Raw genomic sequence first — 14,548 nt, forward strand, 5'->3', positions numbered from 1 at the left:
CAGAATCCGGCGCCCCAACTGGGACTAGAACCCGGTGTGCCGGCGCCGCTAGGCGGAGGATTAGCCTAGTGAGCCGCGGCGCCAGCCTAATTTTTTTTTTTTTTTTTTTTGAAGATTTAAAAAGATTTATTAGAGTCAAAAGACCTCCAGCCAGAGTGGCAAGAAGGGGGTCTTCCAAGAGAGGAAAGAACCCAACAGACCCCACAGCACTGGGTTTTTTAAGTACAATTTCAAAGGAAAAAAAAAAAAACAAACTTGACAATCAGACTGTCATTCAGTTCCCAGGCGGGGACAAAACCCATCCAAAGACTTCATTGATAACCCTTTATCTGGCTTGCTCTTGGCAAGAAACTGTCCAGAAGGGTGGGATAGGTCACTTGTTTTCACAACAAACTGTGAGCTCAGATGCAATCACACTCCTTTGCTATTCTCATGCTATTCTCCCTAATCATTGTTACAGATAAGAGACATCCCCAAGCAAAGTGATTCAACAGTGTGGAAGATAATGGAAGGGCTGGGGCTGGCTTTGTGGCTCAGCAGGTTAAACTGCAGCCTGCGATTCCAGAATCCTATGTGACTGAGAGTCCCAGCTGCTCCACTTCCTGATGGGAAAAGCTCCTTCCTAATGTACCTGGGAAAGCAGAGGATGATGGCCCACGTGCTTGGGCCCCTGCCACCCACATGGGAGACCTTGGTGGAGTTCCTGGCTTTTGGCTTCGACCTGGCCAAGCCTTGGCCATTGCTATTTAGAGAATGAATCAGTGGATGGAAGATGGATCTCTCTCTCCCCTCCCCAATTCTGCCTTTCAAATAAGTAAACCTTTTTTAAAAAATAAATAATCAAAAAGAAAACTAAACACATACCAGGTAAGTGGGAAATAAAAGTAAGCAGGTGCTGTAGCCTTGATACTAGGCAGGTAAAGGTGGTTTTAGGAGCAAAAGGTTTTAAATGAGACAAATTTAAGTGAGATTATAAAAAGAGTTCTTTTTAATCAAGAAAGTGATCCACAATTGAAGATCTAATTTGCCAAATGCCACCAAAATTCTGAGCAAAAGCTAGAGGAAGTACAAGGAGGGATGGATAGAGGCAGGTGATCTTAATTTCCTTACTCTAGCTCATGACAGATAAATGAGCTAAATTAAGCAACTACATAGAAAATATCAAACTTACATAATTAATAACACAGCTAACTGATACATATATCAAACATACCTTGAAAACAAGGAATACATGTTATTTTCAAGTATTCATGGAACCACCAAAAAAAAAAAAAAAAAAGACAAAACAAAACTTACCTACATACTAAGCATACTAAGCCATAAATAAAATCTCAAAAAAGCAAAAACAATCTGATGGCACAGAAGAAAAATTAAAAACTAATCACAAAATTATGGATCATGAAATTCTAGCACGTGGGAAATTTTTAAACTCTCTAAACATCTCAGACCAAAAAAGAAATCCATATAAAAGTTGCAAAATACCTACAAAATAACATTGTACCTGTCAGAATCTGCAGGATCTCTCTAAAGCAGTGCTTAGGGGAAATCATGGCTGGTGCAGTCATATTAATAATTTCTTTAAAATGAGAATATGTGAATTACACATAATAAAATAGAAAAATACTAATCAAATGTATTTATTTCAAAGGCAGAGAAAGAGAGAGCACTCATCTGCTGGCTCACTTGTCCCATACCCCAACAGCTGGTGCTGGGGAGATTGAAGCTAACAGCCAGAAACTCAACCCAGTTCTCCCACAGTGGTGGCAGGAACTCAGTGACCAGAGCCATCAGCCCTGCCTCCCAGGGTGCGCATGATCAGGAAGAATCAGTCAGGAGCTGGAACCAGGAACGGAACAGTACTCCAGCATGGGACATGGGTGACTTAATGGGTGTCTTACCGCAAGAGCTACCAAAGCCACCAAACCACAAATGGCAAAACGTGTAAGCCATTGAATCTACCATATCCTGTTATGTTATATTACTGCTAATTATCATATTGTTACTGTATCATGTTGATAGTATGCACCTTCCATATGATGAAATGAAGTGCCACTTTTTCTCTATGTTCTTCCTCCCTGAAACCCATAACCCCAGTCTAACCATGAGAACACAGGACGAATTCTAGTAGAGAGGAATCCGACAAAACTATGAAGGTCAGCAAAAACAAGGGAGGTCTCAAAGGCAACCTAGGGGGCCTAACGGGACGTGGCAAGCTAATGGACTGTGGGGCCCTGTGGTCTCCTGGGTCAGAAAGAGGACTTCAGTGAAAATGAGGGAAATCTGTGTAAAGCATTGAGTGTAGTTAATAGTAATGAATCACTGTTGGTTCATTAGTTATGATGAACATACCCTACTAATGGAAGATGTTAAGAATAGGGGAAACTGGGTATGAGTGTATGGGGCAAGCATATGAAACCTCTCTGTACTATTGTTTCATTTGTCTGTAAATAACTATTCTAAAAAAAGAAACCTATTCATTAAAAAAAAATCTTACTAAATTTTAGGAAATGCACAAAGAAAAAATGCACAACTAAAAGTTACCCTTTATTTCATTAACCAGACATAAGCTTCATTAGCATTTGCTTATAATTCATCTTATTCTTTTTATCTATAAAATATTAGTATTTTTTTAATTGGCATCATGAGAATTATTGAGATTATTTCACCTAAAAGTAAATAGTTAATATTTTCATATATTACTAAATGTACTGTTTTTTCTTTAAAAGCTCCAGTAGTGGCCAGACTACTTTTAAAAATGTTGTTTATTTATTTGCAAGGCAGAGTAACAGAGATCTTTTGTCTGCTGATTCACTTCGTAAATACCTACAGCAGCTAGGCCTGAGCCAGGCCAAAGCCAGGGGCCAGCAACTCCACTGGAGACTCCCATGTAGGTGGCAGAGACCCAGGTGCCTTGAGCCGTCCTCAGATGCCTCCCAGGGTGCACCTCAGCAGGAAGATCAGAAGATTAGCAGGGATCAGAAGCAGAGGCAGAACTCGATCTCAGGCTCTGTTACAGTGCTTAGGATGAGCTCATCCCAAGCAGCAGCTTAACCCACTGCATCACAACTCCTGCCCCACGAAATACACTTTAAATGTATGATTTCAATAACTAAGTTTAAAAAGAAAATAAAACACCATATAAATAAGGCAGGACAGGAATTCACAGCAGTTAAGACTCTACTTGGGATGCCCACATCCCATATGGGAGTATCAGTGAGTCCCAGTTCCACTGGGGATTCCAGCTTCCTGCTGGTACATACCCTGGGAGGCAGCAGTGATGGCTCAAGGGGTTGGGCCCCTGCCACTCCTATGGGAGAAATGGATTGACTTCTGGGCTCCTGGCTTTGGCCTGGCCCAGTTCTAGCTGTCGAGGGCATTGAGGAGTGAATTCTGCTCTACTGTCTCTCTGCCTTTCAAATAAAAATAAATTTGGGACTGCTGCTGTGGTATAGTAGGTTAAGCATCCACCTTCAGTACTACCATCCCATATGGGCACCAGTTTGAGTCCCAGCTGTTCCACTTCCAATCCAGCTCTGGTCTGGGAAAACAGCGGAAGATGGCCCATGTCCTTGCGCCCCTTGAACCCATGTGGGAGACCCAGAAGAAGCTCCTGGCTCCTGATATAGGATGGGTGCAGCTCTGGCCGTTGCATCCATTTGAGGAATGAACCAGCAGATGGAAGACCTCTCTGTCTGTAACTCAGCCTCTCTGGTAAATAAATAAAACTTTAAAAAAAAAAGAAAGAAAGAAAAAATCCTTTAAAAATAATAATAAATAGGGGCCAGTGCCGTGGTGCAGTAGGTTAATGCTTTGCCTGTGGCACCGGCATCCCATATGATTGCTGGTTCTAGTCCCGGTTGCTCCTCTTCTGATCCAGCTCTGGTCTGGGAAAACAGCGGAAGATGGCCCATGTCCTTGCGCCCCTTGAACCCATGTGGGAGACCCAGAAGAAGCTCCTGGCATAGGATGGGTGCAGCTCTGGCCGTTGCGGCCGTTTGGGGAATGAACCAGCAGATGGAAGACCTCTCTCTCTATCTGTAACTCAGCCTCCCAGGTAAATAAAGAAAACTTAAAAAAAAAAAAAAAAGAAAAACAGAAATCCTTTAAAAATAACAATAATAAATAGGGGCCAATGCCGTGGTGCAGTAGGTTAATCCTCCACCTGTGGCGCCGGCATCCCATATGATTGCCGGTTCTAGTCCCGGCTGCTCCTCTTCCGATCCAGCTCTCTGCTGTGGCCTGGGAAAGCAGTAGAAGATGGCCCAAGTGCTTGGGCCCCTGTATCTGCGTGGGAGACCCGGAGGAAGCTCTAGCTCCTGGCTTCGGATTGGTGCAGCTCCTCCCATTGCAGCCATCTGGGGAGTGAACCAGCGGATGGTAGACTTTTGTCTCTCTCTCTCACTGTCTGTAACTCTACCTCTCAAATAACTAAGTAAAATCTTTAAAATAATAATAAATTTAAAATGATAATAATGAAAGATGACAGAGCTGGTTCCACCCTGGGTAGGCTAAACTCCAAGTCCCCTGTGCCTCCACTCCCTGTGCTTTCCCCATCACTAACCTTAAATACCAGCACTTACTCAGGGCCAGGCAGCCAACTGCTTCACAGGCACTGTGAGAAGACTTCATGGGCCCCTTCATTCAAAAGAAACAGGCCGAGAGAGGTTGCAAAACATGATTTAGGAGTCAGGCGGCCAGTAAGTGGCTGTCCTGGGATGCCTGCAGGGCCATTGCACAACAAGCCAGAGCACTCATATTTTCCTCCATCCAGCTTGGAACCATGTCCTCTCCACGGTGCCCACTGTAACCAGCTGTGCGGGACCCACACAGGAAATTGCTAAGGGAAAATGCTTGATCTTAGCACACAGCCAGGCCAGCTCTGGAGCTGCTGCTGGAGAAGAGACATCTTCAATGTATATGAAAGTGACAGCCAAGCGGCAGCCCCAGGGGACACCTCTTACTAGCACTTGGCTGCGGCCCATACTGGGCCAAGGAGGGCGCAGTGCTCTCCCTCCCGACCGTCATTTTAGTCCCCAGTAGTGGCACGCAGGGATCCTGAAGGGTGCTCACACTGGGGTACGAGGGGCACAGAAACAGACAGCCCCTTTGCTGCTGCCCCCTACCAGGGCCCAGGGCAGAGTGCAAACAGAAAACCAGCAGTAGGGCCATATAATAACGGGTGAGAGACCTGGGTTTGAACCCTCGCCTGTCCGTTGGGCCCTGAGCAAGGACTGAACCTCTCTGAGGCTCGCTGGAAAAGTGCTCCTAACTATGTGCTAACCTTGCCTGCCTTGTTAAAGATCAAAGCAGATGCCTCTGACATCTGGCTCAGCACAGGACACCTAGGAGGCGTCCAGTAAGTGCTGAGGGTTCCTGGGGCTTTGCCATTTCATCACCAGAATGCATCCTGTGCTGTAGACAGAAAACATTTGTGTCCCTCCAGAATTCCCATGCTTCATGAAGGAGAACACCTCCTCCAGGAAGCCTACCCTGATCCCCTCTACTCTACGGGCCTTCCCTACACCTATGAGCCTGCCAGGAGGGATGTCTTTTTGGCCCTGCTGATCTGCTGTTTTCTACCTTGTGGGTGTTTCTCTGAGGACAGGGAGTTTTGCCTATACTTCTGCTACTCCTCCGACCCCAACTTCTCCCCCTTAGAGACCCAAGTCCAGTGCTTTCCTTGAACACAGGGCAGGATGTGCTGGGCTCCAGGAGGGCTCACTATCTCCAGGGGATGGAGACCCAGGGCCTCATGAGCAGATGACTCTTGTCTGTATCCAGGCTGCCCCTTTGTTACATAATGCTTTGCATGGTCCCCTGCTTCCAGCCCTCACTCACTTATTCAACAAATGCTTGGTGGGTAGCTGCTGTGTTAGGCTCTGTGACACAGCAGCAGCCAAGCCAGGCTGAGTCTTGTCACATTTCTTCTCTTTTTGCCTCCACCACAGTACATGGCTCTGGGCCAGGCATGGGGGCGTCCAGCAGAATCTCTCTTCCTGGTAGGAACAACACCTTCACCCCACCCAGTAAGCAGTGTGCATGCAGAACAAGGCTGGAGGGTGCTTCCGGCACATTCTCCCCCCCCCCCCAACCAAGCCAAACTTAATTTCATGTACCATGCTTGGATGGGGATGCTTAATGACATTATCCAGAGAGATCCGCTCTGGGGCTTCCATCGTGGCTGGGCAAGAACAAACTCAGATTACCCATGGCCCTCCCTAGGACCCAGGAGACTGATACTACGCGACAGGGAAGTGAGGAGACAGGAAGTGATGGTGCTATGGGCTTGAAGGAACTGCCAGCAGTTTGCAAAATATAACAAGCAATTGTCATCGCCCCAGGACTTGAAATCATGATCTCAGGGCATAACAGACCCAGGGTCTGCAAGGGGATGGGACGGCTGCAGGAATTGGTGGTGCTGGGAGACATGCCCCAACTTCAGTGTGGCTGCCAGCTTTGGACTTGCTCCAGAGGGTGAGGACAGTTTCCATACCTTCATCAAATAACAGTACAGATGCCACCCCCCGCCGATCTTGGCGGACGCGGGACAATCACTTCCCTTTGCGGGAGCCCACACCCAAGGGATCAGAGCCGGTGACAGGTCTGAACAATGACCAAGACCGTGAAAGACTGCAGCTGGATACCACTGGAGTTCCTTCCAGACACACAGGCAGCACTTGAGAAATACAAAGCTGAGCTCCTCATGCTCCCTGCTTAGAACCCTTCAGGGTCTTTCCATGGCATTCAGGATAGTTTGTGCAAACCCTAACCTCCCAAAATGCTCCAGACAATCTCCATCAGCAAACCCTCGAAGTCCAGCCTCCCAGTCACCCCGCTGCCATGGTCCCTTGGCTGTCCCGCACCCTCCCCCTCCCCTATGTCCACACATCTGTGCACTTCCACTGGGTTTGGGTATCCACATCTCTGGGGGGTCCCCCACCCCTGTGTCCTCAGCATAGCACTTAGCCCAAGGGGCCAGAGCTGAGACGACTGGGGAGCAGGGGCTGGGTCTCCCTCCCCATGACCCCTCGTGGGCTTCATTTAGAGAACATGATGGATGACTGTCTACACGATGCAGAAGCTCAAACAAATGAATAAAAGCAACACCCAGCCAGTGCCGCGGCTCACTAGGCTAATCCTCTGCCTTGCGGCGCCAGTACACTGGGTTCTAGTCCCGGTTGGGGCGCCGGATTCTGTCCCAGTTGCCCCTCTTCCAGGCCAGCTCTCTGCTGTGGCCAAGGAGTGCAGTGGAGGATGGCCCAAGTACTTGGGCCCTGCACTCCTTGGGAGACCAGGATAAGTACCTGGCTCCTGCCATCGGATCAGCGCGGTGCGCCGGCCGCGGCAGCCATTGGAGGGTGAACCAACGGCAAAGGAAGACCTTTCTCTGTCTCTCTCTCTCACTATTCCCCAGCATTCAGCTCTATACAATGGTTCCAGTGATACCTGCCTGGCCCTGGTTTGACTGAATGTTTTTGGGATTTTCTTGGTATGAACGTGGAACAGAGGAGCTGTTTTATTATTGTCTCCTTTAGAATGGACCCCACCACCACCACCTCCCCAGGCTGAATGAAGCCAAGAACACCCACGGCTTTATTTACAGATGCCCATCAGCTACTGCCTCCTGTACACACGTGGAGCTCAGGCGGCCGTGGCTGGCCAAGCCCCCTCTCCCGCCACAGCTCACAAAGAGCCATCTGTCCAGTTCCAGGGAGAGCCGCCTTCCTGCAGTGACAGTCAATGAGGCTTTCCCCGGCCTCCCCGCCTCCTGGGGTTTCCATGGGAATCCTCCCACGCGTGACTGAGCCGGGGACCCCCAGGGTGGATGCACAGCTGTCAGCCAGCCAGGAGGGCAGGCAGTGGAGGAAGGAGATCTGCTGGGCAGCCACCAGCCCAGGAGGGGCTGCAAGGTCGTTTGAAAGAGACACACTTCTAAGGCAGTGAGGCCACATGCGGTCCTGGCAGACCTGGTCACCCCACAGCTGTCCCCAGGCCCAGAGGACTGCCCCAGGCCCACTGTGAGTTCTTCTGCAGGACAGCTGGCCTCCTTGCGGGCAGGCAGGGCTAGGGCCAGAGCAAAGTACAACAAGGCTGATAGGGAGAGTGCTGCTTAGCAGGGCCCTTGGGGAAAGCTTCTAAGAAGAAACCCCAGTTGTCTTCACTTCCGGGTCCCCTCCCCCATTTATCTCCCAAGATGACCCTTGCCAGTTGGCTCATTGGTTGTCTGAAAATAGGATGCCTGACAGCAAAGCACAACCATTATTCTCGCCTCAGGCTTAATCCAGGAGACCATAAATGAGTACCTGCTGGGGTTTCCCAAGGTCCCTGTGCAGAGCCTGAGGTATCTCTGCAGGCAGGTTGGAGATACCAGGGAGGAAAGGAGGAAGCGAGTATGACTTGCATATCTCATAGGATCCGGCTCTAGGTGGGCTGTCTCTGCGGCCTGGCAACCGGGCCCACCCCCAGCCATTTCTGCAGGAGGCAGAGCTCGGGTTCAGCCTAAATGACATTTCACACCATTAAAAGCCAGGTGGGCGTCTCCCTCCACACACACCGGCACGTGGAGACACAGAGCTCACCACAGTGGCTTTCCTGCCTGCCCCATAAATGGCACATCCCCAAGATCATAACACACCCCCAAGGTCATAGCTGCAATTTCCACTCCCACGCCTCACGCATCCCTGATGACCCAGCTTCCAGCCTGACGCACATACTCCGAGTGCTCTCCTGCCCTGCTTTTCACTCCTGAGCCCCACACGCACCGACTGGAACCTCTGCTGCCCAGGACCAGGCGCTCTTTTAGATGACCTTGCAAAGGCAGCTGGCTTCTCTCCACCCTAAGCCTCCCACCACTGGCGCTTGCACCTTCTCAGGACAGCACACCTGCTGGGTCCGCTGGCAGCTCAGAATCCACACACCCCAGGCCGAGTTCAGCCTCCTCCCCATCCTGCATCCCCACTTCCACTGGGGGTCTCCTGCCTCTACATCTCTCTACTCAAGTTCAAATCTTTTGTTTCTAACCTGCCCTCCATGTTGTCAAGGGGATAAATGTCACCGACCTGACCACCCACCTGCTTATTCAACCCTCCAGGTGGCTTCTCCAGAGAAGCTGGGCCCCTCAGCTTGGCACTCGCTCTTGTTCATTTCTCCCACACTCAGTCTCTCATTATGGCCCACCTTACACCAGGCATGCCAGACACTCCTCACATCTTCACACGTGGTCATCCTGGGTACCATCCCAATCTTCTGTGCCTCACCGATACTCTCTCCCTCTCTCCTCCCTGTACCAGCCCTCCAAACCACTACAGCCTTGTCCTAGCTTATCCATTCCAGCATCATATACTGCATTTCTTGTTGAGGGAGCCAGTGCCCAAGCAGGCCCTGTCTGTCTCCTGCACTAGCACCTGTTACTTTTGGCAGCACTGGGAAGCGCCTATCTGATTGAAGAAGAAATAGCCACTCTACATTTCCTGGGTGATTTCTAACAACAAACATAGTTTTTCATAATTAAAGTATACAGTTCAACGCTCAATGTGTGACTCACAAGTCACATGCAGTCAGTACTGCCCAGCAAACTTCGGAAGGTCCACAAAGTTTCTGATGGTGGATTTGGAGTGTGCCATTTTCTTTCCCAATAGGTGCAACACAGATAACTATTTTTCCTAAAGCCTCAGAACAACTCCTTATTTCTTGAGCTGAACAGAAGCAGATAAACCACGTGTTATTAAAAATATGTTGCGGGGCTCAGCGTTGTGGTATAGTAGGTTAAGCCTCTGCCTGCAACACCAGTATCCCATATGGGTGCTGGTTCAAGACCCGGCTGTTCCACTTCTGATCCAGCTCCCCTGCTGATGCACCTGGGAAAACAGTGGAGGATGGCCCAAGTGCTTGGGCCCTGCACCCAAGTGGCAGACACAGAAGATATTCCTGGCTTCGGCCTGGCCCAGCCCTAGTCATTGTGGCCGTTTGGGGACTGAACCAGAGGATGAAACATATCTCTCTCTTTCTGTCCTCCTTTATCTGTAACTCTGCTTTACAAATAAATAAATAAAAATTCTTAAAGAAAATGTTGCTGACTTTTGAATTCTTGACCCTCCCCCCAGCCCATATATATTGTCATGTTCACATAAGCTAAGTGCACACAATACATCTTTTTTTTTTTTTTTAATGACTCCAAGGCAGACATTTCTGATGACCTTGATCTAGGTCCCACTCCAAGGTCTCTCCCCCAGGTGATTTTCCACAATGAGTGGCTTCTTCTAGCTGGGAGGCAGCCTGAGACCCTGTTCTTATACCGACAGAGACAGGATCTGCCAAGAGCCAGGGTGTGTGACAACAAGCCAGCCAGCCTGGAGAGAATTAGGTAACTGGCATGGGGAGTTGTCCTGGGTCTTGCTGCAAAAGAGGCACAAGGGACTCTGCCCTGGCTGGGCCTTGGCCACGTCCCAGGATGGGGATGAAAGCCCCCAAAAGCAGGCCTGCATGAATGATGAGAAGGTTCCAGTCCTATGAAAGGCTGAGGGGGGGGGGGGGGGATAGCCTGCACAGGGAATGGCAAGTGAATAAGGCTTTGAAGTACTGGAGCAAAACCAAGAAGGCCAATGGGTGACAAGAGAGAAAAACGACGAGAGGGGGCAGCGACCATATCCAGCGTCCTCCGAGGTGTCTAGACTTGACTCCAGCAGCCCTAAGCTAGGCAGGAGTTGAGTCTGCTTACATTCTTAAAAGATGCTTCTGATAAATTGTTATTTGCTAATCTGATACGTGAACAACTGAATCATAGTTTTCACTTGAAGTTGTCTTACTGAGTGAGGTAGAACTTCTTGTCACGTACTTTGGTTTCTTATCTACTGCATTGTCGTGTGTGAACTGTCTGCCTTTTTTTTTTTTTTTTGGGTCAATTTGGTATCCTTTTTAAAGGTTTTAAAATTTTTTAATTTGAGAGGCAGAAAGACAAAAAGAGCTCCCATCCACTGGTGAACTTCCCAAGTGGCCACCAAGGCAGGGACGGGGTTAGGCTGAAGCTGGGGGCAGCAACTCCATCATTTTTGCCTCCCAGCGTCTATGTTAGCAGGAAACTGGAATTAGGAGTGGAGCTGGGACTCACCCAGGCATTCTGATGCGAGACACAAACATCCCAACCAGATGATTATGACTGCCCCTCTACTTGGTCTTTTGCATGTTTATTTGAAAAGTCTTTAACGCATTTGAAAAGCCCAGGCCATTGTAATAGAAGTGGCAATTCTGTCTCTTGTCGTGCATCATTTAATGGTTTAGAAAGATTTCTCCTATGCCCCAACCTCCCTGGTCCACTTCCTATCTATTCGTTTAATTGATCCGTCTTTATCATAAAAAAGTGCAGGGACTGGCGCTGTGGCAAAGCAGGTTAAGCTGCCATCTGTTAATGCCAGCATCCCATATGGTCGCTGCTCCACTTCAGATCCAGCTCCCTGCTAATGGCCCAGGAAAGCAAGGGAGATGGCCCAAGTGTTTGGGCCTCTGCACCCACGTGGGAGACCTGGAAGAAGCTCCTGGCTTCAGCCTGGCCCAGCTCCGGCTGTTGTGGCCATTTGGGGAGGGGACCAATGGATGGAAGATCTTTCTCTGTCTTCTCCCATTCTCAAGTAAATAAAAATAAATCTTAAAAGAAACAAAAAAAGAAATACAAACTGGAGTGAGGTTAGAATAGAATGACCAGTTAAGGTGAATTTCATCTATTGCTTATAGTGTCTTACTTTGTATTGCCATGTGAAAGGGACCCTTGAGAGATGGGAAGAGAAACACAAGGCTCTGATGGCCTCTTGCCCCCGAGGCAGGGTGGGCAGAAGCTTCGGTCTCTGAGTAATAGCCTGTTCCTGGGACCGGGTTTACCATTCGCCTTCTGGATTCAGGCTCATCCAAGCGCGGCGGGCAGAAGATGGGTGGAGGGACAGGGGCCTCGGAGCCCAGGAGGAGGGGATTCCTGCCTTCACCCGCAAGCCACGGTGGGGACGTGGGGCGCAGAAGAGGACCCTGCGCTGGGAGAGGTTAGAGAACTGGCTCAAGGTCACACTGCGGGCTGGCGCTGGAGGCAGAATTCGAGTCTTCCACCTCCTCGCGACAGCGGCACAAAAGTGCCCCCCTTGTCCCTCCCTGTCCGCCGCAGCCCGCGCTCGGCCACGGGGCGGCAGAGCTGCCACTCCCCCGGCTTCCCCAGCCAGTCAGAGGTGCGGGGCTCGCGTCCCCTCCTGGCTCCGAGCCCATGGCGCGTCCAGCACCCCCAGGACGGACAAATCAGCCACACGCGAGTCTCCGGTCTCTTCCTTCCTTCCTCGAGCCCCCAGGCCCAGCTGCCTTCTCGATTCAAGCGACGCCCAGAACTGGCCCGAGCTGCGGCGGGCGACCAGCCTCGCTGCCCCAGAGTCAGGAGCAAGTGATAACAACACTCGCCGCTTCCCAGCGCCTACTGCGCGCCGGGCGCCTTACTTTTCCCCCGTCCGAATCCTCGCGGCGAGCAGACTCCGCAGAGATGGCCACCCCCGGTTACACGGACCAAGGGGCCGCTGCAGCTCGGCAAAGTTGGATGACACGCGTGAGCTCATACAGCTCATGAAAACGGCAGCTGAGAGGCGGCTGAGTGCTTCCTGTGTGCCAGGCATCCCCTGCATCCCCAGTGGCCCGGCAAAGCGGTGACCGCTATCATTCCCATCCTACGGATGAGGAAACTGAGGCTGGGCGCCTTGCCCAAGGTCACCAGAGTGACGGACCTTGGACCCAAACCCAGGCACGGGTGCCCTCTTCAAAGCACACAGAAGAGACGGGCTTCGAACCCCCGGCACGAAGGGCCTGCCCCCAACGCCCCAGCGCCGCGCGCAAAGCCACTGGGTTGGGTTGCTACCATCCGCAGAGGCTTTCCGGGGACCATGGAGCGAGCGGACTGGCGCCAGGAGCGTAGGCTGCGACGAGTGGCGGCCCGCACCAAGTCCGCCCGGCAGGCTGTCGGCCCCCGGCCCCGGCCCGGGCCCCGCGCGCCCCTAGCTCCCGCGAGCTCAGGCGTACTCACCATAAAAGAGAAAGCGAGCGCCTGCCCTGGAGGAATCCTCAGCGCTAGCAGGTCCTGGACAGCCGCGAAGGGCGTCCGCAGCCGCCGCCGCCCACTCAGAGGTGCCCGAACGACCCAGCAGATGCTGGCTGCCTCTCCGGGACCAGCGGCGCGTCCTCGCGGCTGGTGGCCGGCAGCAGTGCCCCCTCTGCCCGGCAGGGTGGCCCGGAGTTGGGAGCGTTCTTGACGAAGTTGGCGGCCCGGTGTGGGAAAGCGTCTGACCGCGCCGATTCTAGGCGCGCACCGAGGCCGCGCTCTAACAGCTCCAAAGCCTGGTCTGACCCGGAGGGCGGCGAGTCCCGCGCTCAGGGCGCACGGGCCGCACCTCGGCCACCCGCCCCGGGCGCGCCCGGCGTCTTTCCCTCCTCCCAGGACACACGCAGTAGTAGCTGCAGCCGGGGCCGGGGCCGGGGCTGCGGTGCGCTCATCGTCTTCGCCACGGGCAGGGCGCCTTTGTGCGCTGGGCGCGCCGGCCGCCGCGGCCAGCTCTGGATGCTGCAGCCGCCGCCGCCTCCCCCTCCTCCTCCGCCGCCGCCCGCTCCCCGCCTTCCCGGCCGGCCCGGAGGCTGCAGCTGAAAGCCGATCCGGCTGAGCTCATCCCTGAAGGCCACTAATCCAATAGCCGCGGAAGGCGCGGCCGCCGGGAACGCCCCTTCCCCCACCATCCCGCGCCCCGGCCGTCCCAGTTCGGGCCGCTGCCGGCGCCGCCACCTTCTAGAGGCCACCAGCTGGCGGGAGAGGGAAATGGAGCCCGCGCCCGCGCCCCTGTGCCGAGGCGGCGGCGGCGCGGTCGCCATTCACTCGCCCGCGCGCTCTCTCCCTCACGCACTCATTCATGCGCGCAGGCCTCCCCCATTCATTCAAGTGCGCCCGGAGCGCCGGGGTGGGTGCCCCAGAGCGGGAGGAGACCGCACAGTCGCCAGGCAGCTCGGGAGCCAGTACTGAACGCACGTGGGAAATCGGAAAGAGGGAGACTTGCTCAGACACACACAGGTCCGCGCTTTATGTTGGGGATCGGGCTCCAAGTGCAATTTCTTCTAAAGTGCAATTTCCAGCGGCACCTGCTTGGCGGAGCCCTCCCCGCCCACCCGAGGAGCAAGACCGTGGGCTGCTTCAGCGCCAGCCGCAGCGGGGGAGAGAAGCAAGAGGGCGTGGCCAGAGCACAGGCGGGGAGCGTGCCTCCGGGAGATGGAGCGTTCCTGGGCTCCGCTCCCTGTCCGCGCTCGCGGAGGTGACTTCGGATCCATTCCACAGCCGCTGACGGACCCAGACTCTCTTGTGACGGGCGCCTAGCTGCAGAGTGCTCATTTCACGAGGGAAGACGATGACCAGCAAGATAACTCCCACCAGGCGAGGCAAATGTTTCCATAGAGGCTCTGGGGCTACTTTCCCTGCCAGGGAAGAGCAATCTAGGGAATGTGTCCTAGAGAAATGACCATGTGGATTGTCTCGCGGGGTCGGGTAGGA

At 52.5% G+C, this 14,548-nt stretch overlaps 1 protein-coding gene across 2 annotated transcripts in view; it reads right to left on the reverse strand.

Annotated features, from left to right (window-relative positions):
• Window positions 1-14,189, reverse strand: part of SPSB4 (splA/ryanodine receptor domain and SOCS box containing 4) — a 91,537-nt gene extending 77,348 nt beyond the window's left edge. The window contains exon 1 of one of the 2 annotated variants that reach the window (XR_007908737.2): window positions 13,043-14,189. The gene's annotated coding sequence lies outside the window, so the exon portion shown is untranslated. The remainder of the gene's footprint in view (window positions 1-13,042) is intronic. The other variant, XM_008266252.4, reaches the window with a different exon arrangement.
• Window positions 14,190-14,548: the final 359 nt, after the last annotated feature.

Source organism: Oryctolagus cuniculus, chromosome 4, assembly GCF_964237555.1.
Source record: "Oryctolagus cuniculus chromosome 4, mOryCun1.1, whole genome shotgun sequence".
In the NCBI taxonomy this organism is placed as follows: Eukaryota; Metazoa; Chordata; class Mammalia; order Lagomorpha; family Leporidae; genus Oryctolagus; species Oryctolagus cuniculus.